Source organism: Trachinotus anak, unplaced genomic scaffold (genome assembly GCF_046630095.1).
Source record: "Trachinotus anak isolate AG129_WGS33_773 ecotype Australia unplaced genomic scaffold, CSIRO_AGI_Tana_v1 ptg000001l, whole genome shotgun sequence".
Taxonomy (NCBI): domain Eukaryota; kingdom Metazoa; phylum Chordata; class Actinopteri; order Carangiformes; family Carangidae; genus Trachinotus; species Trachinotus anak.
Genome location: NW_027273852.1, coordinates 1655138 through 1680505, shown reverse-complemented (window position 1 = coordinate 1680505; position 25368 = coordinate 1655138).

Here is a 25368-nt window from a genome sequence, read left to right as displayed (position 1 = left end):
GCACAGTGCATGTCAGTGTCCTCAATGGCAATTGTCAGCAAAAAAATAACCACTTGCTTGGGGATGCTGTAAAAAATTAATATCTTCAAAATACTAAGTTAAAAATAAACACACAGGCCTGCAGATCACTGCAATGTAGCACCCATGGTTCATTGTCATGACATATGTAAATGTAAATGAAAAACTGTAGAAATAACTTCTGTATGCCAATGAAGTGCAACAGTCTGCGGGTGTTTGATATCAGGAAATAAGAAGCAGTACGGTGGATTCAGCCCTAAGACAAACATAATGAGCACTTAAACACACAAAGGAAGTCACCCTAATATTTCTCCAGCAGTTGCAGACAATACTGAGTGGGGTAAGAGTGAGAAGAGAGAAGTGAATTTGAGAAACTGTAGCCATGTCATTTTACAGTATATTCTTTCATACATAAAATTTGTTCGATATGAACTTTATAATTATTCTCTGTCACCTATTGTCTGAATCTTCCACTCTAACAAGCATGCATTCTTAGTTTAAAAACCCATAACATTAGGCAAGTTTGACATATGCATAGTGAGTTGTTCAAAAAAAACTTTTTTCTGGGTGCTGCTACAAACTAACATACAGAGAATAATTAACCTCAGCATCAAAAGCAGAAGCAGCATTTCCACAGATGTAAAGTGTCAAATGTGTTTGCTGTCTAGAATCAGTCACATATAAAAAGACAAGCGGAGTGGGTCTTCTTCTTTTCAGTCTCCATCTGTCTTTGTTAAAACATAAGGCTGGCATTCAATGTTTTTTTTTTTTTTTCTAATTGACAGCACATCCCCATTAAAAGACCAAAGCAACAATACAGAATGGCTTGGAGCTCTATTGCTCAGAGGAATCAGGCTTTGGACACGAAGACAATGTTTGTAAGTGTGAACAATTCATTGTCGGTTCATTGAAATACTAAGTTGCCTTTTCTATTGACAGTGTCACCTTGGTGCCTGTCTCATGAAGTAGAATGAATAAAATGTAACCATGTCAATTCAAGGAAAATCGTGTGTCTTGATATGTAGTGACTACAAGTCTTTGCAATTATCCATAGTAATTTAGTAATCCTACTTTCTGAGACAAACAGACCTGTCTTTTAAAGACATCTGAAAATCAAAAATTTCTGCCTGTGACAATGTCAACCACAACAGGCAAAGATATGAAACACCACTATACCTCTCCTGCCTCATTCTCACATCAGTGAGTTACACCACGGTTCTGCCTCGAAAAAAAAAAAAAGCAGACTCTTCGTTTTTCCCATTCGCTTGGCAGCTCTTTGAAGTCATGTCCACTCGCTTGTAATTGATACGAGCAACCGTTTACAGGGTCCTGTTCAAGAGCGACTGCCAGTCAGACTGTCTGCCACTTGCTGAACCGTAATGAGAAATTACACCTTTTAAACACTGTAACACTGTTGATACTAATGGTGAGCTTCCTGCCAACCTGCATGTACCTGGTGAATACATATTGGCAGAGGGTTTGAGCTAAAACTAACCTCCATGTACGCATAACAGAGCAAAAACCAAGTCATGAGGAGGAAGGAACTGCCTGCAGAGCTCAGACACAGGGCTGTGTTTAGACACAGATCTGGGGAAGGACATTGAAAACATTTCTGCTGCTTTTAAAGGTACCAAAATGAACTGTGACCCCCATCTTTCTTATATGGAAGAAGTTTGGAACAACCAGGACTCTACCTTGAGCTGGCTGCCCAGCCTTAACTAAGTAAACAGGGGATAATAGCCTTGGTATGAGAAGTGACCAAGGACCTGATGGTCACTTGTCCTTTGAGAATAACCAATTCTAAGGACCCCGTCTGATTTCCTCCCAGCATGACTCTTAGAACTTAGACCAAACAGATTAATTTTGGTTTCAACAGACCAAAGGGTCTTGTTGCTCACAGTCTGAGGGTCCTTCAAATGCTTTTTTGTAAACTTTCACTGAGGAGAGGCTTCTGTCTGGAAACTCTGCCATAAAGCACAGATCGGTGGGGTGGTGCAGGGATAGTTTCTTCTGGAAGTTTCCTTCATCTCCACACAGGATCTCCGATGCTCAGCAGGAGTGACCATCAGGTTCTTGGTCAGCTCTCTTACTTTTGCAAAGGCTCAAGTTCAAGCTAACATGCACTTCAGTCTCATGAATTCAGATGTTTTCTATATAGTGTGATATGAGAGGCTGAGATCCATTGAGCTGTGACTGTCATATATACGTCTTACCCTTCAGAAGGCCGGGTTCTAAACTGCTTTAATGGGGGGGCATTGAGAGATGTTGACTGGTCACTAACTGCCAGACATCAAGCCTCATAATATGATGATGATGATGATGATGATGATGATGATGATGATGATGATGATGATTAATAATACATTTCCCCCCCATGTTCAAAAGAAAGTTAAAATTTATAATAGAAAGTAACAGCATCAGTAGACAATAAAATGATTTAACTATCTACATATGATCACCTTTCTATATAGAGTTCTGCAATACGGGATTATTTAGTTTGTTTTATTCAAGCCCTGAGTTTTTAACATGTTTATACTACTCTGGCCTTTTCTGGGTTAATGAATTTTGTGTTTTGAAGGATTTGAAGGATTCAGCTATCAAATAAGTCACATCAGCTGGTCTTAAGCCTCATATTTCGCCCTTTTAAAAATAGAGCATGAGACATGAGGGTTCTGTGCCTGCCCACAGTTTAAAAAAAGAACAAATATGTGCACCTGCCAAGGAACAGACTGGCTGTTCATAGTTAATTGTTTGTTAAATTTTAAATTTAAATCATCTGTCTGTAACTTCCATTTCAAATACACGTACTGCCCCATCATTCATATCCTAACATTTGTTTCATGTACAGTAATGACATAATGTATAAATTCCACTTGAGAATTTAATTTTACTGCTCATGCTTGGACTTTTGCCAGTGGCTCGAGCCAAGTAAAGGCCAATTAAAACATTATTTAACTGATTCATTTGTAGGACATTATCCTTGAGAAATAATTTCCCTGACTGACCGCTCAATCTCATTCTCTTTGTGTAACACACACACACACACACAGAGAGAGAGAGAGAGAGAGAGAGAGAGAGAGAGAGTGCATCACATCAATTACATCCAAACTTTTGTGACAAAGGAACTGGTGTGCTTTAAAAAATATAAAAACAAACTTCACTGCTTCAGGCGCACGGTGCTTCACAGATTACATTTCACAGTGGCAACTTACCAGGACTGGGCAAATGGCTCTGCAGGCTCACAGTCAATATAGCTTTTGTACATTGCTGAGGGATGAGCAGATTTACAGTGTCCTGCCACTGAAAAAACAGTGCTCCACATCTCATTTCACTGCGTGTTCTTCAAGCCCCAAAGCCATGAGATGGGGAGGCGGCTCACAACCAAGACTGATATTTCACATATTGTCTGCTCTGACAACATAATGCTGTGCCATTATGTGATATTTCTCTTCTCTTTTTCTTCCGCTTTAGCAGTGTTGGGAATTTTTAAATACATATTGCCACTTTATGATACCACAGTCAGTGTGTCTGGTTGAATAAGCTAATGTATATGCTAAAACACTGCAAAGAGATATAGAATATTGAATCAATTGCTAAGCCCTGCTCCCATTGTTATGTCAAGCTTTGTCAAGCTTTCTATCCACCTTTTGGGCTTCATGTGTTTGTCTTTGATTTAAATGTATGGGGAAAAAAGCAGTCTGAACAGTCTTGTAGTCCTGATTTCATAATTATGAATTCATCACTGCCTCACCCTCCCTATGCTTCAAGGATAAACATGATTAGTCCACATGGGCCAACAGCTACCAGGCCTTTCACTACAAGAATTAAGGTTCTGGGATTTTGGTGAAAGGCTCTCACCACAAAAGATGTTATGTGTAAATTTCTTCCAGAATGCTTCAGGCAAGGTTGCCTGAGAATTTGATCTCACACAGACGTGGCAAATGCATTGCTAGGTTAGCCTGTGTGTGTGTGTGTGTGTGTTATACCTGATGCTGCCTGCGTTGTGTTTCGGGGGTGGAAAAAAGGGGTGGAATACAGTGGAGACAGTACTGGGCGTCTGGTTCTTTAGTCACAATCTGTGGTGATAACAGAAAAACAGAAAACCATGAGCTGCGTTTGTTGTGCATCTGCTAGGCTTGGCACCCTGATAAAAAGAGCAGAATGCCTGCCATCAACGAGGGACCGCTGACTTCTGTTTTTCTTCCCCTCTCAATGATGCTAACTTGGCATGCTAGCATTAGCCTTTTATCTTCAAGACAAAACTCATAAAAACTTAACTGAGCACAGTCACATGTTTGCAGGACTGAGAAGGTGAGTTGGATATTACATACTACAAAATACAGCAGTTTGGTTCCATTCACAAAGCAAATAATGTTTTATAAATGTTCATCAACACGGTGTGACTCCAACATTATCCTACCTCCCACCATGTTGGAAAAGGGTTTGAAGGGAGAATGCACATATCTACATCGACACAGTGAATATATTCACTCACAGACTCAAAAACAAACAGGCGGAAGATTAAAACCAAAAATGAGAATTAATAAGGTAGGAATGTTATGGTGAAATTTATAAGCTGTGTCTATATTAACTGGTGCACTAGCTCATCCTTCCAATGTTGACACAAGGATGTTACATGTTTCTAGGGCTAGACCCATGTATCTTTCCCACCACCTGTTTTACAAATATCAACCAATAACTGCACGAAGTTAAACCTGAGCCCTTTTTTAAACTCCCCAACATTTACCAGCCAGCTACTTCTTATAACATTGGTTTTGTTTCGCTCTGTTTGCTGCACTCTGTTGCATAGTTGCAAGTCACTCAGAAACAGAAAACAGGTAAGAAGAAGTAATATTTGTCATTGCAGCACCCTGGCTTCAAAAAGAAAACCATGGGTTCTACAGTTTACAATGATGAGTGGCAGATTTAGCACTTAAAATTCTTAGGCTTCTCATTTGGTGACCATCAGTTGTCGCTGTCAGATTTTACTGGCTCTGGCTCCACATTTACTTAGCATGTGGGAACAGGTCTTTTCACACCTGAAGACTGTGCTGAACACATTTTCCAGCTGACTGACAACAAACCATTCGGAGGCATGTGTGCAGCTCAGATTTTGAAATGCCACTCATCAGTCACCTTCATCTCTGGTAAAGTCAAAAAGTTGCCGACCACTGGACCGATATGTTTGTACAGTATTAATATAACAGAAATTGAAAACACAGCGATTCTTAGTTTCAGGTGAATATACACTAATGAAAACATTAACTGAATATTATATTCCATTTCTGCCAATAGATAACCCTAAATCCCACACACCTCTTGAGTTTTGCTCTTCCTACATAGCCAATGTTAACATTAACTGCTGTTAATGCTGCCATCAATGCATTTACTACATAGGAGGTTACAGTACACCCACTGAGCAATGCTACTTCTTCAGGGCAGTCCGGACGCTGCGCTGACTCCTCATCAGAAAGTCACGAGACAGTCTGACCCGGCCGGGGCTAGCTGGTTAGCATGCTAACTTTGGTGGAAGAAAAGTTGTGATAGAAACAGAAGCAAAACAACAGAGTTGCTTGCCAGTGAGGGAGACAGCTCTCAGTGGCTAAAGTAATCTAGAAGAAGTTAGATGTTAAACTTGCAACATTTCTCCTAGAACTAAGCTGTTAATACTAACGTTGGCTATGTAACAATAGCAAAACTTACAAACAGCTGCTTTGACAAGAAGACGTATTCAGAAGACGATGTCAGAATTAGGTAGGAGTGATACATATAAAATAAGATGGGAGATTATTACTTTAAATATCCACGTCATATATGGGAGTTGTATATATTATTTGCATATAAGATCTAATTGTCACCATATATTCAAGCCCACAATCACAAATCTGAATGAAAACCAGCTATAGCACCTGGGACTGTATCACTCTGAACAATGACAATATTTCTAAGGAAGCAAGAAGCACTGTCTACAATACATACACCTCTGAATGATGGTACTCACAATGGCAACAACCCAAGGCACTTTACTGGGTTACTTTGAACTGTGCGGCTGTTGCAGCACAGTGACCTCATGTTTGTGCTAGCAGAGGGACCCGGGAGGAAGGACAGGAGATAGCATTAGGTCTCTCAGTATGTAATGGGTCAAGATTGACAGATTTTACTACTTAGAAGAATTTTCAGAGTCATTTAAAGTTTGCAATGCCCCTGGCACATGATATTTGTCAGTGAGCCATCTGAGATATGGCAAATACCAAATGGGAAATTATGTGTTTAATATACCTGGAGCTGAAATCTTAAATAAAAATGTTTCTTTTTCTACCTATGCAGCATCTCCTCCCTGTCTCTAAGGGACTGTTTTGAATATGCAGCACTCTCCCTTACCCAGGTGTTTACTGCACTGCATGAATGTCAGCTTATGTCTAATTTGCTTCCTGAGTGCGTTCCTACCACCATATCTCTCCCTCCACGTCTCTGCTCTTAATGCTCTCCTGAAACGTTAATATTTATTTCTTTAAGAAAAATAAGTCTCTTCAGCTGTACATCAACACACACTGATAGGTTCCTACACACACACACACACACACACACAGAAGCCTGATAGTTCCCATTACCTCAATCTACATGCAGCCACTGGCCATCAACACACTGGACCGACTTTGATGAAACAGTGAGTTGCTCTGGAGCCTTTGTTACCACACGAGGCAGCCGATGTCTTGGGCAATTGATTTCCAGCTGACACTCAAGTGGCTGCCTATGAAAGATGACCTGTCAGTGTAACTCAAGGGAGCATATCTAGTGAGGCATCACGTAGGGAGGCTCATGCGAAAGATGGCAGGTAGACAGACACAGGAGACCCTGAGCTGGGCCTGTTGGGGAGCCTATTTTATTAATAGCCCCAGGTCAATGGAGGCTTGCTAACAAGCCAAGCAGGCAACTCATACTTATTATATTTAAGTAAGGACTGCAGTTTGTTTGTGTGAGTGCAGACTGAGTTAGAACACTAGGCTATATGGTGCTATAGTGCTAATGTATATACCATGTATGGAACTTTGCTTTGAACCTGAATTTTCTATTCCTAATATTTGCTTTTCAGACTTTCAACACGGTTTATCAGTTGTTTGAGAGGGCCACATAAAGAGTTTTTGAAGACAAACGTTGTGTTGTTTATACATATCAAGGTCAGACAATATGAAGATAAGCACCAGCAGACTTAACTTGGCATCAGTTGTCTCAGAAGGTCTCCCCTATCCCATAGATACACTGCCTGCTGTCGCCATTACTCTCCAGGGACTGGGAGCTGTCACCGTGATGCTGGAATCCAGAGCCACATGTCTTCTTGGCAGCACTAAAGTCAGTCTTACTTTTTCTCACTGCAGATTTCTTGGCCTTTTCCTACTGGCCACTTGCCAGAGAGGTGGAAAGATGTTGTCTTTAGTCATTAGGTGTGGCAGCAGTAAGTGGTGAGGCCTGGAAAGACAAAGCAACGTAGTAGAAATGTGTGATATCATCATTAAGGGTACATTTGTTAGGAGCACAGCATTTTGTATCGTCAATGGGGCATCTTGGCTCTCTGCTCATACAGCTAAGGTATGTAGCCTTTGGCAAAAAATGTTATTTTGCTGCTGTTGTCAGCTTTTGGATTAAGTCAGTCTCTTTGTGCTTAAAATACACACATCCTTTTGATAAAATACTGTCTCGGTTTGGAAAGTGGTGGATACATTCTTTTTGTGTTTATCAAGTCAAGTCAACTTTATTTCTAGAAAACACATCTTGGGCTGACCAAAGGGCAGAACAATGGACAGTTAAAATGAAACAAATATAAAATACATAAACACAGGGAAAGCAGGTAGATATAAGAGGCATATAAACATACTAACAAAACAAGAAAACAACAAGGAACAAATAAACAATATGAATGTGACAATGCGTCAACTGCAGAGGCTCTGTCACCTTTTAATTTCAAATGTGATTGCAGGACATGCAGGTGGGATGAACTGTGAGATCTGAGAGAGCTGAGTGCCAGTGGATGAGATCCGTGGTGTAAGGTGGAGCATGTCCATTAAGAGCCTAATAAAGGTAATCAGCAGGGTCTTAAATTGAATTCTGAAGTGAACAGGAAGCCAGTGAAGGGAGGCTAAGACTGGGGTGGTGTGCAGTCACCATCCTTGCAGCTGCATTTTGGACCAACTGTAAGCGAGATAGTGAAGATTGAGGAAGGTTTAAATACAGAGAATTGCAATAGTCGAGTTGTGATAAAGGTGTGAATTACTTTCTCCATACCACTGAAGGACAGAATTGGTTTCAGTTTGGAAATGGTTCGTAACTGATAGTAACTACTTTAACAACAAAGGTGATGTGCTTCTCAAGGTGAAGCTTGGAATCAAGGATTAGACCCAGGTTGTTGCATTAGGCTTCACCGATGGGATGAGATGGTCTAAGCTAACTTGTGAGGAGGCCTCTGGATTTAGAGAGACCAAGTATAAGCACTCTGATTTTGTTGATGTTTAACTGCAGGAAGTTGTCTGCCATCCTGACCTTAATGTCTTTGAAACAGTCCGGGAAAGGCTGAAAGGAATCCGTAGATTTTAGTGGGAGCAGCTGTGAATCAGCATAGAAAACAGCACATGCTGCGAGTGGTAGATCATCTAACAGCATCAGAACCCACCCAAGGACCAGGTGTGGAAAGATGTTGAAAGGGTTTTGATTCCTCTCCCTAAAGCTGATCTTTTTATTCTTCGCACAACTATTTCAATTGGACCATTTAAATGTGTACCCTTATCCCCATTTGAATGAGTCATATGAGCTTGAACCCTTTAAAAAGACTCCAGAAGTCTACAGGTTTTGCTTGCTAGAATATGTTGTACAAGACAGAGTAATACTCAGGGATGCCGTGTTTGTGTGTGTATGTTGTTTTTCTTGTGTGACTTAGACTTAATGAAAGGAGGTAACACTGAATTTTCTGAATCATCAGCTCCATCAAACACTACCTGCTGTTTTGGTCACTCCCTGTCTCAGCTTGCTACACCAGCTTGCCAACACCTTGAAAACCAAGGTCGCCCCTTAATAAAAACATCATAAAAATCTCTGCCATTATCCAGTTAAATGGTGCAGATGATTTGACTTTAACAGGACTACTTCCCCTCCAAGTGCTGTTGAATTAATTACAGGCAAAGTGGGAGTCACTTTTAAGCTAATCAGATGTTATCAATCAGATGTTATGCATGTGTGCGTGGGTGACAGTGATGAAGGTCACTCATTCCTGTGACTAAGCAAAATGATGGCTTGGAGAAAAGGTTTTGATTTGACTGGTGTCAAATGTCATGCATGTATAATATAATATGTGCACAAGTAGTTGTTTATATTATCTGTTGTGTCAGCCTCCAGAGTGGAAGGATAGTTAGACAAGGAAGAGGCACATTTCAAATGCATTTACAGTTTTAAACATTTGTGTGCTTAACACTTTGATGCTCATCTTCAAATAACAATTAAAACAGAACTCCATTTGAGGAACTAGTATATAATAACTTATGAGAGTAGTTTTTGTGGTGACATTTTGATTTGTCAGGAAATCCACAGGTGTAGCCAATAATGTTAATGATGGCCTGGTTCTGTATAACTGTCCCAATTAACTCACACCAGTGAGCCAGCACGCGGAGTACCAAGGTCCTGAAACTGGCACAGCATCGGCAAATGGAGCCATTATTAATGCAATTATGTACACCTGCTGTGTCGTTCCCTCTCTGACATGCCAAAACATCCGCAATGAAAAAGAAAAGGAATAGAACAAAAAAAACAATCAAGACAGAGAAGTTTGCGTAGCCCCAGTGAGATAAGTGGCTGATTAAGGTTGACATCACACCTATAGTCTGGTTTGGGCCAAAAAAAAAAAAAAGATAAGCTCTTAAATTCTCCTTTAAGATGATGTTCACAATGATTCACTGTATTTCAAACTAATCAAGAAACATGAAATCATGCAGACTGGTAAGTAACTCATTCACTGGCTAGTTTTGGTGACTGAAACCCTTTATCATTGGTGCCACATGAACCGATTAGAGAAAATCAGAGTTTATTCTTTTGCCTTTAAGAAAGTCATGCTGCACTTCACTGCACCTTATTTACCTTCTCTGGAGGTCAGAAACAGCTCATGAGGAAATGAACCTGTTTGCACTGCAGGCAAGGTGTAACTGTTGGCTCACTGATGTGGCTTACTTAAAAATGCCTAAATGAAACGGATTTATCATCAAGCTGGAAATTAAGCTGGAATAAAAAAAAAAATGCCTGTCATATTTCATAAATAATGGACAAGTAGAAAAATGAAGGGGCTTAGTTGCCCATGGTCACTACCTTTTATTCACTGTTTGTGTATTTTGATAGTTTCTCTTCAAAGTAGGACATAAGCACCAACACACCTCTTTTTCCTTCATGATGTATCAGGGAGGATACCAGCAACTCATTACATTACGTTACATTAAACGTACATTACCCTGGTCACCAACTGATTTTACATAATTCAAAGGTTGTTTCATTGACAGTTTTTATGGTTGGCTGATGGATTTTGTAACTCTAATAATATTTAATAATCTGACAAGCCGGGGAAGGCTTTATTGGAAACTGTTAGGAAAAGGGCAGGTGCTTTCAGAAAATGAACCATCTGTTTATCGTATGACGTAGAAGCAGAGTGCATAAGAGGAAAGCCAACACAACAGATTATCCTTGCTGTCTTTGTAAGGAAAGTTTTTGCATAAAACACATTCTTACAAATACCAAGACATTTGCTTCTCTGTAGCTGCCTGCAGTTCCTCCTTCATAGCCTGGCAAGATGTACTGTGGCTTGTGAAAAATTAAAACTGTGTGTCCTGTAGTATAAATAAGAGTATTTGTGTTGCGCTCTGACCCTTCAGACTCCACCTGTCTCCGTGGTGTCAAACAAATGACGTGGGCTTTGTAGACAATTGGCAGACTCTCTGGGGAAGACCGGGTCTGATTAGGAGAGACGGCATGCATCCCCATTTGGATAGAGCGGTTCTCATCTCTGGAAATCAGTTTATTAAAAAGCTAAAGCCGTGACATTGCAGAGTTGAGACCAGGAGGTAGAGTTGCTATCCTACACACTTCAACGTGCAGTTTATTTAAAACTGCCACCCTCCCAAAACTCCTCAAACCCCATAGAGACAGTATCCAATAAAAATCTATACGACTGCTTTGACCGAACCAAAAATCATCGCTCACATCTAAATCCCTATTAGTCAGTGATTTGATAACTGATCATTGCATTGATTCATTCATAATTACTGAAACCTGGCTGCAGCATGAAGAATATGTTAGTCTAAAGCAATTAACACCTCCCACTCATATTAATTTTCACTTTAATTCTCATTTCATAGCCTTACTCTTTGTCTTTCACACCCAAGCTGTTAGTACAGATAAAATAATTACAGCGGGTGATTTCAACTTTCATGTAAACTCAATGTTGAGAGTGACAGCCTTAGTTCTGCATTTACTTCTTGAATAGACTCAATTGACTTTTCTCAGAATGTAATGTAAACCCACTCACTGTTTTAATCACACCCTTGATCTTAATCTGACATATGGCATAGAAGTTGAACCTTTAATTATACTTCCCCAAAGCCCTCTTTTTGTCTGACCCATTTTTATTAACATTTGAGTTCACAATGATGAATTATACAGCATGTAGGAAAAAATTCCATAACACTTTTTTATGTGTCAATACAATGGAGCGCAGCCGTCTCAACCTACTCCCACACAAGTTGATGATGTTGTTGATAGTGTTGCAGCCTCATTGCGTATGACACTCAATGTCATTGCCTCTCTAAAAAAGAAGATCAGAGGAGGAAGTAGAGGTGGTGCAAGTCACAAATGAGTGCTTTAAAGTATATATAACAAAAGCTGGAGAGAAATGGCGTTTCTATTATTCATCACTAAAAAAAGAAAATAGGAACAACCCCAAGTGTTTTTTCAGCACTGCAGCCAGGCTGATGGACAGTCATGTGTATTCCTTTAACTCTCAGAAGTAATGACTTTAAGTATTGGAGAAAAGTTCATCACCTCCCTCCCACAACTAGCACAGATGTCTAGTCTTGTCTAGTACAGTGGCTTTAGAATTGGCTGTAATGCCTGATTTAAATTTAGACAGCTTCTCTCCTATACATCTCTCTGACTTAACTTCAACAGTTTCTTCATCTAAACCATCAATTTCTGAAAGTTACCAACAATCTTCTCATGGCCTCAGACAATGGACTCGTCTCTATACTTGTCTTATTAGATCTAATCGCTTTTGACACCACTGATCACAAGATCTTATTACAAAGCACTGCATCTGTTTAAGTTTAGGTTTAAGTTTATTTATGAGATAAATTCCAGTTTGTTCATGTTAACAGTAACTCTTTCATGCACACTAAAGCCAGTCATGGAGTTCCCCAGGGTTCTGTGCTGGGACAGATACTTTTCATCCCATATATGCTTCCTTTAAGCGACACAAATTTCCTTTACAGTTGAGTGTCATTCGCGTAGCATTTAGCTGTGAAGCCAGATGAAACTAGTCAGACAGCCAAACTTCAGGTGTGTCTTAAATGGGTTATTTTTAAGTGTTCTCTTCCGCCAAATGTGGTGGTGTTTGTCACTTGACAAGAGCTGTGTCATATTTACAAGACAAGAGGTAATATGCCCTCTGAGCGGCACTATGTCTTGAGGGCAGATAGGAGGCTAGAGTGAGTCGGTATCAGAAAGTCACAGGAGAGGGCTAATTGGTTAGTGTGCTAACCTCCTTAGCGTGCTGGAGACGGCTCTTGTTGAGTAAAGGAATGAAGATTGATGCTGAACTCGCAACCTTTCTTCTGGACTGAGAAGTAAACAGCAGTTAATGCTAATGTTGGCTATGCAGCATTAGTAAAATTTAAATAAAAGCCTAGATGACCTGTAATATTTTTTACCTCAATTCAGACGAAACTGAAGTTATTGCATTTGGCCCTAAACACCTCAGAAAAACATTTTGTAATCATATAATTACTTTGGATGGCAATACCCTGGCCTCCAGTCCTACTGTAATGAACACTGGAATTTTTGACTGTGACATTTCCTTTGCCTCATACATAAGTTTCTAGGAAGTCTGCTCAACCCGCACTGTACTGCAAAATATGAGAAATGTCCTGTTTGAAGAGGGTGCCAAAACACTTTTTTAACCTCTAGACTGGACTACTGTTATCCCTCACTATCAGAATGTCCCAATAACTCTTTGAAAGCCTCCAGTTGATCCAAGATGCTGCAACGCAAGTATTAACAGGAACCAGAAAAAGAGATAATATTTCTCCCATATGCTTCTCTGCATTGGCTCCCAAAATCCCTCCTCTTACTTACAAAGCCCCTAATGACCAAGCTCCATTGTATCTTAAAGAAAATGCAGGCGTACTTGAGGTTAGTAGAATGGGAGGCAGAGCCTTCAGCTGTCAGGCTCCTCTTCTGTGGAACCAGCTCCCAGTTTGGGTTCAGTATGCAGACACCCTCTACATTTAAGATTAGGCTTAAAACTTTCCTCTTTGATAAAGCCTCGAGTCAGGGCTGACTCAGGTGTGCCCTGAACCTTCCATTAGTTATGCTGCTATAGGGCAAGGCTGCTGGGGGAACTCCCCTGATGCACTCAGCGGGTCTTATCTCTTCTCTCTCTTTCCCCACATGCAGTTATATCACACCACTGCATGTCATTAACTTTGTGCCGTCTCCCTCCTGTAGTATGAACTTTTCCTGTCCATCCTCTCTGTCCCTGCCCTCACTCTGGAAGTATCTCTGACTTCTTAGCTGTGGGGTCTGGAAATGCCAGTACTACTCATCACCATCACCATCATTATTCATTTTACTGTTGTTACTCCTATTTATTGGCGCTGCTATAATTGCTGCTGTTATGCAAGTCAGTATAACAGTATACACATCTGTTCCTGGTCCCATAGTGCTGCAGCTTCTCTGTCTTTTTAGTGAGACCATGACTTTGTGCAGAGGGAGGTGCCACTGCAAACAGCTCTGGCGAAAAAATAGATTGTGTTGCAAGAAATTTGTTGGATAACTTCACAACATCATCTGACAACACATTGTGTTGGATAATTATGTGTAAGTGCAGGCACATGCAGGAGAGCTGTCAACTATCAGTTTCCCTGATTTTTATTTTTCCCCAGAGAAAGTATTCAGTTAATAAGAACTGAAAGCTTTCCAGTCATAATAACAAAAAAATTTATGATTTTCCTTTCAAAAACTTTTCTCAGTGGAAACATTTAGATAAACATTTTTTCCCCCCAATAGTTATAAAAATTATTCACAATGACATGGTTTAAATTTATAAATTATAACTACCAGAACATTTATATGATTAAAGCTGAAATCTAATTTTGTTTGCCATGAATGGATACAGTATGTATTTTGTTGTTAAATTATGTCAGCATATGCTCATGAATACTAAGACACATTTGTATTGTTATTTACTGTATACATAACACTAATTCACTCTCAGCTATAAAAATTAGATATAATTAAAGGACGTGTAAAGTAAGGAAGGATTTTATGAATAATAGGTAATTTTAGTTTTTTATATTGCCTACATTGATTAGGAAAGAATAAACTGGAAACACATTTGGGACAAATTCTACAGGATTTTAAAGTATTTAACTTGCCCCCTGTCCTGATAATTTCTTTCTTTTTTTTTTTTTTTGAGAATAAGGGCGAATAATAAGGGTTTTTATTCATAACATTGTTTGGATAAATCATTTAAAATCACAGCTACAAGTTAAGTGTATACCTTTAAATGCGCATTTGTTAACCTTTAGCTCATTACTCTTTAATTTCAAAACTGGTCCATGTGAAGATTCTGCAACCAAAGCCCCTGTTATTCTCGTAAAACCCCAGTCCAGAGCATTCAGTTTTCTTTATACCTGTTTCTACATAATCATGCAGGGACAACTGGGATCAGGAGATAAAGATGCTGAATCCGGATGAGAAATCAACTGTGGCGTGAGAGCAGTGCTTTCACCCACGGAGAATAGCATGTTAATGTAGCCTGAGTGGAACAACACGGTCAATAAAAGGAGACTGTTGAGATCAAGAGGCATGACATGAATGAGTCATGATTCTATCTAATCACCTCAGACCTCGGAGGTCTTTCTCTTTACCTGCAGTCTTGTCTCCCACTGGCCTCTGCAGATATCGTGCAAACACAATGTAAAGGATTAAACACTACAATTATTTACCATGAAGCAGGATTTGTTCCTTAAGACACAGAGGTGAAAAAAAAACTGTCTAGAAATCATTGTCAACAGTGTCTCCATTCACCTCCCCTTAGGCTCTGAAATCAAGATTGATGATGTGCATGATGTGGGAGTACAATGACACCCCATTCCACACTCCCTCCTTGTCTTGGAGTTTTCTTATGAGCAGATAGCAAGCTGTGATATTCCAAGTGACACTCAATTAGCTGTGCACTGGCAGCGGGACATAGATTGATAGGAAGGCTTAGTCCCTGAATGCAGAAAGAACTATCAAAAAAAAAAAAAAAAAAAAAGCCTTTGGCTAAATTATTTTCCACACACATTCACTAGGATGTGTGAAAAGGTGAAATCGATGATAAGGTAGCGAATTATACATTATTTATTTATTTATTTATTTATCTATTTATTTTTAAAGGAAATTTCTTTCAAATGCTTTGTTTTTTTAGGAGAAGTGAGCTAACTATGCGGCATGTATTTGGGCTTGTGTTACAGTAGCGTGTCCATATTTTTATTCACGTGCTTCACATAGAAGCTAAAACAGTGTAATGGAAAAAATAATTATACCATCACACTGCATTAATACTCCCTAAGTAGTTATCAGCAGTGTTTTACTTTAAACAACATAGTTATAGGTGTCCTGGTGGCTGAATATCCCCACACGTTGTTGTTTAACCTACTAAAAGGATCATCACTCCAGCAATTTTCTCTTCCATGACCTGCCTCCAGTCTACTTCAAGCTCATTAATAATCTTCAGCATGGGGAATGCTAATGTATATGGCTCAGATAGACACAGCCTGTCAAGAGCTGAGTTTGTCCTTCTAATGTATATTGAATGTATATAATCGAAATAATAGAGACAATGAATGGAAATCAGTTAATTAATGTCTCTTCATCCATTTTTTTTCTTGGCCCCAATTTTCCCCCTCAGTCAAGTAAAGGATTTTCATGGCACCAGCTGTTTGTGGAGCCATCTACATCTCTGTGTAAAGTCCCTGTTATACCACACTTATTTACTAACCCACTCTTCATTACACTAGTAGATATTTTAGAAATGTGTAAATATTTAGCTAAGAAACATACTGTATGTAGTGTTGTCTAATCAACAGTCAACTATATAAACAGCAAGTTACTGTGACATCACAAACTACAACAAAATAACATTTTCAGGGCTGCAGAGCATTTATTAAAGTTACCAGTTTGTTTCATTTATATATGTGAACATCAAAAACTATACTGTGTTTCAGAGTGAGTAATATTCAGACCTGACCATTTTCTTTTGTATGCTTTACTTTAAATTGCAAGCTAACGTTAGATGTTTCTGTTGGCTATGCAGCAGATTCATCATTTAGTTTCATCCTATGTAAGAACACGTTTGTTTGGTATGTATGTGTACATGTCTATAATACTTACATGATAACCAAGTTTAGTTTGAAGCTATGAATAGCTTAAAGAAGTATAGGTCAAAGCCTAGTATATGGCTAGGCCACTTATTGTCAGTGTGTGAAATTGAGGACATAGTTGAAAATTGTTGTGGTACTGCTGTCAACAACTGATGTTATTATGTTTTGCCCTTTATCCGTTTGCTTCTCTCCTACACTCTGCTTACATATTCAGTGTTTCCATACAGCCAAATTCCAGATAAAGCTCTTAAGATTCACATGTTTTCTGTTTGTGTTGTCAGACAAGTGTTAAATAGTGACTGAAACCCATTAAGACTACATGTTAATTTCCAAACCATGTCTAAGCTGCTGCACTGCTTGTAAAATCCAGATTTTACTACCACGACGTCGTAACAAACACATAAATTAAAACAATGATTTTGGCTATATTGGCTTGTAAAGTGATCACTCAGAGAGAATACCTGTCTTATTTTGTCTCTCACACAGAGCTCAGCCTTTGTCTGGGTAACAAGCTGCTGCTCCACCTCTCTGCCACTCACTGAACGGAGTAGACACAGTGAGGGCATTACTAATGACTCTCAATGTAGCTGAGGTTTGTCCGACAAGTTGCAAGGTTTGTTGCTAAGTGCTTTTTCTAAAAAAAAAATAAATAAAAAAAAAAAAAAAAAAAAAAAATGTAATGACAAATGCATCAATTTGGCAACACTGCAGGCTGTAAATGCCCCCTAATTGAAACTATTTGTGCCAACTCAGTTTGACAGAAGAACCACCAATGGCTAAACTCCAACTCAGTCTTGTGGCATTTGGCTGAGCATAGCATGGAGCAATGATCACTCAACTCTATCCCTCAGTCAGTCAGTCAGTCACAGATATTCATAATTACATGGCTGGACCCTGTATCTAAAATAACCTTCTAAGATGTGTGAAAGCTCCTGAGGGTGGCAGTTTTGGCATCTGCATATATGCAAGAGGAAGCACAAACTGAAAGCAACTTTCTCCACTAAACCCACAGATCAGAATACATCACTGTTAGCTACCAAACGTTTTTTAAGGTTGAAGCTAAAGGAACAATTCACAATGAAAAATGCATCAACAGAGGCAATGAAAAGGCTGCTTTACATTGTGCATCGATTTGATACACTAAAAACAGAGATACACTTTTAACCAGTAGAACTAAAGACTAATACAAGCATTTCTTTTTTTTTTAGTCTTATTATTTAGTTTTATTGGACAGTTACAAAAATATAATCTGTTTTTTTATTCAGTGTTCAGGGCCAGTGTGAATTCAAGTCAACCTCAATTTATCTTCGGCCAGTATCTGAAGGATGAACTTATATACTCCATGAGACAGTAGAACTTGGCTGGCCAGGCCTTCAGAGGGAAACTGTGAGAGCGACCAGTGTTGTAATTGTTCTTACACTAACAACATGAAAACACTTCCCCATCCACGCTCTAAGGGCCACAAATTAAAATGTGAGACTTAATTAACTACAGAACCTCAGGTGTTATTTACTTGTTTGAGTAAGTTGTCACTGTGGCATGTCCTGTGTGGGGAAAAAAAACAAAACGTTTTGACACTGAAAGCGGCTGCAATTCAAAATAAAAGTATGGACTATTTCATTGTTCATCAATAGAAAGGCTGGTTATAAAACTTATCCCCTACACATTGTGATTTATTGGTCTCTATTACCTATTATTTATGGACCATTTCTGTTTTTGGCAAAGAATGTGCAATATCTTCAAACTTTACATATTGTAAGCTTGTTTTAAGTAAATGCAAATAGGTGCAAGACATACAGTGGAATATGTTCCATAAATGATCATGTTAAATGGATGTGTTCCTTAGAAAAAACAAAAAGCTTTTTCAAGACTCAATCTCTCAAAACCTACCAGGGTTAGGAAAAGGAACAAAATTAATTGTTATTTCTCAAGACATCTGGTGAGCTATAGCCGCACAGCAGCTTAAATTTTACCTGTGGAGAACTGGGAACGACTGCATATGCAGGGCAATCACATATGTAAATAAACTGTACATCACTTTATGAATGCAAATCATTGTGGTATTACCTACAACAATGTGTAAAAAATACAGCTGCATATAAAATATATAAACCCTCCAACAATAAAAAACAAACAAACCCTGACGTCTGCACTGCATGTGGCACTGTTTAAGTAAGGTACACTCAATAATGCCAGTTATTGCTAAGACTGACACCTTAGTAAGATGAAATGCAGCACTCTGAGGACACCTGTGAGACAATTAACTCAATTTTCAGTGCCATTCATTAATCGCCGACAATTTGTCAACCTCATTATGTCAGTTTGCAGTTTTTTTTGTCAAGACTGCATGTGGTAGAATGTCCAGGTGCCAAGCTGCTGCTGGTCACCTGTTCTATTGCTTTGTTGTTAAGAAAGTAATTAAGAAGCCCATTATTTCTGATTAGCGCTCCTTTGCATAATTAATAAATAGGCAGGTACGTCCAGATGGCTATTTCGTCACAAAACCATTACTCATCTTACCGAGCAGGACCTTCAAAGTGAAACAACAAGTGAAACCATAAATTAAAGGTGCCATATTGTACAGAATGATATTTCCATGTCTCTTTTGATTGTAAAGCAGGTCTAGGTTCTATATTAATACTGTGAAAGTATCAAACTGCTCAGTCCACAGAGAAATGCTCACGGCCTGCATTCAGCAACTGAGCCTTAAAACGAGCCATCAGGACTGTAACTTTGTGATGTCACAAAGAAGCAATCACCGCATTAAGCCATGCCCCAAGACTAGCCCCCCAGACCCACCATCCAGCCTTGCAGGATTGGTTTCTGTGAGTGTTTTACCTGAAATCTGGTTTCTCCACAGAGAAACCTGAACATGTAGATCTAAAACTACATTACAATACAAATATATCTTATTGGGTATTACTTATGGGTATGAAAACTTCAAATGAAACACTGGAAAAAGTGTAATATATGGGACCTTTAAACATATTTTCAAATGGTTCATATTTTTGCCTTACACATATACTTAATAAAAGCCTATGTGTTTGCCTCAAGTTGTAGTCCACCATACAAAACACCAGGAAACACAAATATTAATAATTTCTGCCTGAATTATGCATGATAGAAATATGCTAGGGGCCCTTTGTCAATTCATTTTTTCCCCATAGCAAGAAAAATAATAGAGACATAAATGGAAGACAACCAATTTCTCTTTCAAGTCTCTCTTTATTTTTTTCTTGGGGCCCAGTTTCCTCCTCAGTTCTTTTCTCTGCAGTCTGATCAAAACTCCCAGGACTCCACACTTGACCTCAACTCTGTTAACCCTGACTAAGCTCAGTGGCAGTTTCTGTTTTATCACCTGAAGAAAGCACCAACTTTTCCTTCAATCCGCGCTAAAACTAATTAAAGTTGGGGTAGAGGAAGCATGTGGTGAAAGAGAGGGAGACGGAGAGAATGAGGTTGAGTGAGTGATGTTGGGAGAGGAGAGATTAACAAGTGCAGGCAGAGCACTGTCTCTCAGCCGCTAATCCTTAATGTCACAGATATGCGGTAAGCTGGGGCCTTTGTCAGTTAAAGACTGCCTTCAGATCTACCCAACTCTTTGTCTGCCGCCGTGCATCCTCCTCCCCTTATACCCTGTGCTCTACCCCGGCTCTCCATACTCCTTGGATCAGGGATAAACATGGGAGCACTCACTTTTCCAGGCGAGATGAAAGGCCGCAATGGGTTGAAAGAAGCAGCTCGTGCAGCTGAGATGGCTTGCCATAACACCAGATGGATGAAAGAGTATGGAGGAAGAGAAAAGCGTGAGGTGTCTGAAGAGGCTCTATTTTTCCTCCTCAGTGTTTACATGTCACAAGGTGACTTCGGCAGATTTGTTTCACACCTTATTAAAAAGTTCCACTTAAGCCTGGGAAGTTGCAAAGTTGGTGTACTTTGTATAAAACTATGTTTAATTCAATAAAATGTGAGTTTTCAAGGACACCTGTGTATAAGGGAGTCAGAGTGCTTTAAATTAGGTGCTTATTGGATAGTAGTATCTGAAAACTCTTTCCTGCACAAATTTCCTGGAGAGCTGCGACAATTTCTGGAACTTTTGTAAACTGACAGGGTTTTATCTTCTGTCTCAAGACTTGACCAGAAAGTGGCACAATAAAAATGATCTGCACGTCCTTGAGAAATATGCAGTTCCAGAAACTTAATGACTACATGCAGGGCTCTTTGTAAATCACTGTGGCTCCTGAGCAGTGTAGCAAATCATATGCTTTGCTGTGCGGTTAACTGATTAACAGAACGTGAGGAAGTCTGTGCCTTCGTTTTTTGAGCTGAGTGAAATTCTAGTAGTACTTTATTTATATGTTTGGACTAATTTAACAGGTATCTGTGTCTGTGCTAACCATATCTGTCTTGTTAGCTTATCAACTGGCTAATTAGCCAGCAAATGAATTGCACTTGAGTTACCATTGGAGCATTCAGTCTGTCTGTAAAGTCACTATGTGTGTTGCTTTTCGCTTTTTTGGAAAAAAGAAAATAAATGGTATAAATTTCATCAAAGTTAAGTTACTGAATCTAACTAGAAAGTCATAAAGTTAGCAACATTGCTGGTAAGCTAGTTGCTAACACACTGGCTAGTGCTTGTCAGTCTAAATATGTCTCTGAGCTTCTGTTTCCTCTATACAGTGCCTCAGGACCGTATGTCATTTCATTCAATAAAATAGTTGTTGAAAGCAGGGGAAGCTCCAAGCTATCAAGCTTGGTAACTGTTAGCTTGGTCACTAACAGGATTTATTTGTACCTTCCATTCATGTCTCACAGCTGTCTGCAAACCATTTGTCCTTTTGTGGAACAGCTTTTACTCTGACAGGAGGGTTAAATAAAAATAAATCATGATAGCGTCCTCCACCTTGGACTCTTTGGCCTTCCATTCTCTCAAAAGTCGCTTCCAGTCCAAAGAATTGATTGTGGTGCTAATGTGACCAGGTTTTGGGCTTTTTCCAGTCTTCACACAACTTTTTGTGTGTACACCTGACTACAACACCATGGAAGGAAGGAAGGAAGGAAGGAAAGCCTGTCTGAGAAGTTGCAGTGTTATCCCGATTTGAATGATTCATGAGGACAGATTTGTTGTTGTAATCAGTCTAACAATACAGTCAGTGAGACCTGTAACATATTGTCATATTGTCCAGTTCATAGTTTTTGTGAGCTTGGCCTACTCATTTAACCATATCAATATGATGTGCTTCTCCAGTGACACAGCAGTGAATTACCACCAATAGCAATTAACTAATTGAAGTGGATCAGTCCGTGGGGCTTAGCTCAGGGTCAGTGCCAATACAGGCAACCGACAACAGCAGGTCCCCCATTAAACAGCACTGACGGGCCTTTCATCTCCATGTGGCAACTTTATTTTTTTTTATTATGACTCCTATCAAAAGTGTCAGTATCTTCACTGTATCTACATTTCCATGAATTGATGGTCCTTATTATGATCCCTGCCTATGGATCTTATCTAATTTGCTGACTAAGATGTAGTATTCACTGATTGGTTTTGATAGCCTGAATAAACGTGGGTCTCAGAGTGCACTGAATTGATGAACCAGTTGTGCTAGCATGCATTGCTAACTGTCTGCACAAAGCTAGCCAGTTGCAGAGCTATTTGAAAATATGCCTTGATAGCAGATTATCAGGCTTTCATTGCTAGAAACCTTACTGCCATAAAGCACAAACAAAAGATGGTACAAATGATCTGATGTGTTTTCCAAAAAACAAATTCATTCGTCACAGTGACGCAAATCACTCAGCAACAGCCATTAACTTTAACATAGCATTTTTTTCTGTGAACATATTTTTGATAACAAGCCAAAGTAGAGAGAGACTGATGAGTGCTGCATGAAGAAAATATTTTCTGCTGCTCTACTGCTTTTAGATTAGGAGACAAACTACCAAACACACAAACACATCTTTGTCAGAGTTAAGGATCTCAAAGAGATGACAAGTAGTTTCATTTTAGAAAAAAATAAATTTCAGTACAACAGAGCCACAGCATTTTTTAAATGGACTCTTATCTGAAATGAGAACATTTCATAGACAGGAAATTGTCAGTGTAGGCTGTAAAACAAGTCTTCACATTTTTCTACCTTGCTGGTTTGGTCTTATGCTCTATGTACAAATGTCTTCTCTTCTGTTACCTAAATTAAATAAGGAAGTGAACGTGCCTGGTACTTGGTTCAGAAACAGAAATCCTAATAAACCCTGACACTTACTTACTAATGTCGAGGCTGTTAATGTTTGCGATACATGTTGTATATCCAGAGTGACACTTGTAATCCCCTCCAGCCTCCAGCCATACTGTAATCTTGCACTTAAAATATGTATCTCTGCTATCTCATCTCCAACCAGAAAGATGGGATGGAGATTTCCTTACATATAACCCTAATGTTACATTAAAGTGATCCAAAAAGTGGGAGTTAAGCAGTCTGTGTAGCTTGCACTTAGCAGAACTCTGACATTTACACAGAGAAATTTTGTTTATGCAGTTATATTTACCAGCTGTTGGGGGGCCTGTCTCAGCGCTTGTTAATTCTACTGGAGTTTCTGACTAATACTCTTTGAATAGATATAAATATAATGTTGAGACCATGGTTAAAGTTTATTTTCTTTAACATTACTCTTTCGAGTCTTGACTTAGTTGCAATGTTATAATAGCATAGCAACACAGTTCGTACTGACACGTAGCTATATACATGAATGCTGCTCAACGTAAGGTCCGTTCAGACAGGATTAACATTACAAAGGAAGGCGGGGAATTAAATATTCACCGTGCTGCTCGTTAATTTAACTCCTCGTTATGGACAGCACTTTAAACATCAGGAAATTACAGGATATGATCTGTAATAGACATGGGTATTCAGCAGGTCATAGCCGAAAGACAAATCCATAAACCTCCCCAGAGGAGCGCAGCTAAGTGGAATGGGAGGCGCAGAGGAGACGTGAGGCAAAGATACTGTGTGAGGTGAATTTCAGTCACAAATCATTTGAATTTTATGCAGTACTAACACATACTGGTACTGATATTGATATCATTCAGTGTGACCTACACTTCCCGAGGATATCATTATCTCCGATATCCAATGCGAACAAATAAATCAGCTTAGAAATGAGAAAAAAAGATACAGAACTGTCCTGAGAATCATTGTATTTCTAAGGTTTCTTCAATATCAGAATAATCCAGAGATAGTTGTCTTTACTTTCTCTGGGTACATTGTAAACACGAACTAAAGCTAACAACTAATTTCTTGCCTGATGGCTTCACTTTTGTCTGTCATCATATTGGTTCCCAAATAGGCCTGTCAGATTACAAAAACAAATTTTGACTTCCTCCGTTTTCACACAGTGGTCAAACAATCAATGATTAAAAAATAAATAAATAAATAAATAAAAAAAACTTAATTAAAAAGAAAAGAAGGTCTCTCCATTGGAAACATCTCAGAGATCCTCTTTAAAATACTTGTGTGTCACTCCTAATGGGATTTAAATTACAGAAGGACCAGGGAGTTCACCGAAAAAGCAGGTAATTGCAGCCATAATTATGACTGGGGTGGGGGTGAAAAATTACCCAGCTCCACGCACCTAATAGGATTGCAGTCAGTGACCAGCACAGGTGACGTTAACATCACCCTACCCCCTTTATAGAAAATAAATCCAGTCTACATGAGGCTTAATAAGGGCTCCAATACAGTGCAACAACAGCACTTTGATAAATCTGCTCTCATCGTTTTCATTAATTGGTCAGATGTGTAATAGCTCGCCCCAGTGATCCAGTCAGATTGTTAAGTGATTCATCTTGGACACAAACCTGTGTTAGCTCAAAGTAATTAACCTCAATCACACAATGTTTGCCACTGTTTGAAAAAAGATAAATAGAAAGAAATAGAAAAAAGGTTGTAACATTTGTTTTAAAAATCTGGACCCAGGAGCAAACACGGAAACTCAACGCCAGTGGTAAAGGTATTTTAATGATGAAAAGGTTGCAGGGTGATGAAAGGATAGTATAGGCCTGAGGCAGGAGAAGGCAGGCTGGAGAGGTTGTGCCAAAAGCAGGGACAGGCAGGCAGGACAGGTGAAGGGGCTGCTGAGGACCGGGGAACTGGGGAGCGGTGGAGGAGATGGTTGGCAGGCAGCGACCGGAGGGAATGAAGGTAGGTCTGGCACTTGAGTCCTGGAGCACAGGACAAGCAGAGCTAACGAAGCACACGAGGGAACGTACTGAGCGTCAGAGACTGCTACCATGCAGACGGGCTTAACAATCTGGCAACGAGTGGAGGGAAGACTGGAGCACTTAAGCTGTGGGTGATGGGCTGATTGCACACAGATGTGGAAAACTGCCAGGAGAGGTAAGCCCCGCCTACTGCACACACACACACACACACACACACACACATAGACAAACCAGGGAGGCGGAGACACAGGGGGGTCGCAAGGAGAAAACTAGTTGTGACAAAGGTTTTACTGTCCTTACAGAGATGATAATAATAAATTGTGCTTGTGAAGACTTGAGAGTGAATAATCATGTATTATATAAAAAAAAAAAAAATACTCCTGGGCTGATCTGGACAAATATGTTGTGACAAGAACGTGTAAAGTTAAGGAGTGTTCAGCGAGGAGCTCGAAAGAAAAGGGAGAC